The sequence below is a fragment of the Etheostoma cragini genome, chromosome 1 (genome assembly GCF_013103735.1).
Source record: "Etheostoma cragini isolate CJK2018 chromosome 1, CSU_Ecrag_1.0, whole genome shotgun sequence".
NCBI lineage: Eukaryota > Metazoa > Chordata > Actinopteri > Perciformes > Percidae > Etheostoma > Etheostoma cragini.
The window spans coordinates 8576535-8580592 of NC_048407.1; the positions used below are offsets into that span (position 1 = coordinate 8576535).

Consider the following 4058-nt stretch of genomic DNA (forward strand, 5'->3'; position numbering starts at 1 on the left):
ATTAAGTTTTACTATGCCAATATGAATAATTGAAACACCTGGGCAACTCAAGTATATAATTAAACTCGTTAAATTGTAGCCTACATTTTGGTGTTATTTCGTTTTTCTAAAGGTATCCTAACACAATACCTGCATTAATATTGCAATTAGGTATTTATCATGACAGATTATAGTATTTGGAATCTGGCGGTCAAAATGACCGCTCACGGCAGTTCTAGTAGTTATGGAATCCCGGCACTTCTAGTGTTAAGCATGTTAGCATGCTAATATTAGCTAACTCAACTTTTTGTGGATTAGAGACCCAACAGAGGGTAAAAGAAAACAATTTAACTTCTAAATACAGCAAAGTCTACAGGCAGCTTATATGTGCAACACAATGCATCTATATTGTAAGCCACCCACCTGCTTATGTCGCTTTAAAACACAACTACAGAGTCCGACATCCACCAAAGAGAGCTATATTAGAGTATTCTGCCATTTGATGTGTCAAGTTCAAACCTAGAGTAGGTGAAAGCAAGCTCTTGGAAGGGCTTTGCTTCAAAGCGTGGGCAAATCTCATTGTCTGCTTATCAGCCTCAAATTTACTCCGCCTTACTAAGATATTCCCTTAGAGAATTAGGGATAATAGCTGACGTGATGACTGTCATGATGAGTCTCTATCTCTCTCATGTTCAATGCCCCCCCGCCTCTTTCTGTCTGCCTCTCTCTAACCTTCCCTTATTTATCTAACTTTCCCCATATATTAATATACATGTTATCTCCTGCCAGTTCATTTAGCAGATGTCTTTGATGAGAATATCTCAGCTTGACGTAAGAGTCATGCATGCATGGACTTTCATGTTGCAACTCATTATGAGCAGAGAGTGATTCATGGTAGATTGACAGAAGTGAACAAATCAATGTAAGAATGAAATGGATATCTAGTTCATTAATATGTTGGCAAACCGTTCAGATTCTAGTTGCGTAAATACATTTGATTGGCTTAATTGGCAAAGATGAAACCCCAGTAACTGGCGCCAAGTCAAACACTACTAAACCGAGAAGAGAATCTTGTAAGTCTGACAAGATTGCCTCTTTAGTGTGTGGCTCAGAGTCGCCTCAACTACATTTCTCCCGTTTTATGACAACGCTGTTCCTCAACCACCGTGTTTTCTTGGCTTGAACAAGGCTGTTCTAACATCTTGTTCCCTTGTTGCCATGTACTAATACATTATTGGCGAACCTCATTGTTTGCAACAAGAGCATTTTGTCCTTCAAATTCAAAGGCAAAGAAAGAGAAAAGCTCTTACGATGCCAGTCTTTGTCTTGTATCCTCAATAATAACACAAAGTCCCTTTTGTGCAAAGCATTAAGCTTTCGCCAAGTATCCAATGCAGCTGAGGTACTTAAAGGACAGTTACAACACAATTTGATCTTCTCCTTGTTTTCTTTTGCATCTTGTAACCATTTTACATCATCGGAGATGAGGGGTGTCCCAATCACATTTGTATGCAGTCAATTCCAGTCCTCCTATTGAGTCTATACCGATACAATCTGTTATTCATTACAGTGACTAAATCTTTAAAACATGTTTGAATCAGCTGACCCGCAGGTTAGGACCGTAAAAGACGAGACACAATTTTGTTATTCAATATAACTTCCATTAAAACATTTTTTTTTTTAAATACTAAAATGCTGTCTCAATAACCGAATGAAGAAGGCGCATTACAGGACGGACATATGCCATAAATTAGACAAAAAGATGCTATTAGTTTCAGAATAACAATATCGTACATCTGTAGGTTACCAGACAAGTGGACAATTCCTTCTGGAAGGAAACATTGTTACTGAGGTTTTGTTTCTAATCTGATTTGTTTAATGCTTCGAAAACTACAAAGGAGATTCAATTAGTCTCAAACTAGGTGGCTGCAAAAATCTCCGACACAGACATCTCCAAAACTTAGCACATAATGTATATCTAAACATATGTGCATGGCTCAATAACGCTTGGGTTTAAGGTATGTAAAATTTCCACATTCAAGTGTCTAACAATGATTAGACATACCTTATATATTTTGTTAAGTTGTGAACTCATTCTCACTCCCAACTCATCAAATACCGACACTTGGTCAGTGGCTCTTAGCATCAGATACCGACCCAAAAATCCCCCTTTAGCGTCTGTTTGGGCCTCAACCGCGGCGCTGTAAGATGACACAGTATTAGTAGCGAATAGTGTGAAAGTTCAAAAATCTGCATGAAGAGGCAGGTTGGGTTGGTGGATGGGTCAAACAACACAGGACTTTCACCCAGGAGATTGGGGTTCATGTCCCATACTTATCCCCTGTTACTGAAACGTAAATGTTGTAACCTCACCTATGATGTTTTTCGTTCTTGTCTTGCATGTCAGTTAAACCTACATTTTTTAACCCCGCCCACCATCTTTCCCTATCTAATTTGCATGACAGAGTGTGTGACAATGATGTGATGCTTGCGGTTGAGATGCCAGGTTATGGTAAGTTAGCAAGTTAACCACACATTAGTTGCCCCTGGCAACGGTAATAAACACGACTAAGCATGACACGAATAAAACACATTAACTTATCCGTGACCATTATTTCTGCCTGAGTCACGTCAAATAGATTTTCATTAACAATGGTGGTTGTTTAACAATGAAGAATACAACCCCCGATCCCACACTACTGCACGGCGTAACAGACTCTTCCTTTGATTGTTGTTGTGATTGAGAGAACCAAAGGGGCAGAAACTGCATACGGTGCATTTACACAAAAACACGTGTGGAAATATTTGAAAAAATGTGCATCCAAACTACCAAAACTGTTTGCTTTTCAAATATGTTAACATCATCAAGGGGCGGCTGTGGCTCAGTGGTAGAGCGGTTTCCTGCCAATAGGAAGGTTGGTGGTTCGATCCCCGCCCCTGCAGTCGTTGTTGAAGTGTCCTTGGGCAAGACACTGAGCCCTGAGTTGCCCCCGGTGCTGCGCATCGGAGTGTGAATGTGTGTGAGTGTGTATCTGATGAGCAGGTGGCACCTTGTACGGCAGCCCCAGCCGCATTGTGTGAATGGTGAGTGTTTCCTGTAGATGTAAAAGTGCTTTGAGCAGTTGTTAAGACTGGAAAAGCGCTATATAAATACAGCACATTTACGTCATTGTAATGTAAATACATACAGTATATGTTTAAGACATCACCTTTTTGGGGTAATTACTAGAATTGTTGGGGCTTTGTAAATTACAGAGTGTGGTCTATACCTAATCTATCTGTAAAGTGTCTTGAGATAACTTCTGTTATGATTTGATGCTATAAATAAATAAAACAAATTGAATTGAAATTGAATCTTTCACTATTTTCTCTTATTAAACAGAGACATGGATTATTAATTAGGGCAGTAATCAGGAGATTAACCAATAAGGTAAATAATCATTAGTCACCTCCCTCATTCTTTAGCTCTTCATACATCAAAAGTGGCAAAACTTCTCGCCTCATTATTTGCCACACCTGTAGCTCAGTAATAAGCGTGATTTGTTTCCGTGTAATGTCTTTGAGAATACACAGCTGAAGTTACATTTTGCAAGCTTTGCTAACTAGCACCTGCTGCTTGGACTTTAATTATCCAGACGGGGAATACGGAAACAAACTGAGGGGGATCCCCTGGTCTTTATCTCATCCACACATTGGTAATGAAAATGACTAACATTAAGGGCCAGTTAATAAAATTAGAGTCTGCGGCACTGCTTGACTAACCCACCTACCACTTGTGGTGCAAGGTTTTTAATTAACAGATCCTGTCATCTGATTGGATAAGGATGCATCACTGGATACAGAAATACACACATTGTTTCTGTGTCCAGTCAGGCTTCAGACTCTTCATTCTTTTTTATTCACCCTTCTTTCCTCCCCGAAAGAGTATTAACAAGGGTGCAAGACAGGTCTGATATTATGAATTATATATATGTATATAATACTTGATATTAAGATAAAATCTGATTCTACTTTTTCTGTGAAAACATTGTAGTCACTGAAAAAGAAAGAGCCTTGTCTTGACGGCCATGTAATGTTGT

At 39.1% G+C, this 4058-nt stretch overlaps 1 protein-coding gene and 1 long non-coding RNA gene across 2 annotated transcripts in view; one reads left to right on the forward strand and one right to left on the reverse strand.

The window, feature by feature from the left end:
• The window catches only part of lrrc4cb (leucine rich repeat containing 4C, genome duplicate b), a 44484-nt gene that overhangs the window by 8119 nt on the left and 32307 nt on the right, over positions 1-4058 (forward strand). The gene's annotated exons all lie outside the window — the stretch shown is intronic.
• LOC117946359 overlaps positions 1-4058 on the reverse strand; it is a 13652-nt gene that overhangs the window by 3476 nt on the left and 6118 nt on the right. The window contains exon 2 of the long non-coding RNA XR_004657014.1: positions 3632-3634. This is a non-coding gene — a long non-coding RNA (uncharacterized LOC117946359). The remainder of the gene's footprint in view (positions 1-3631; positions 3635-4058) is intronic.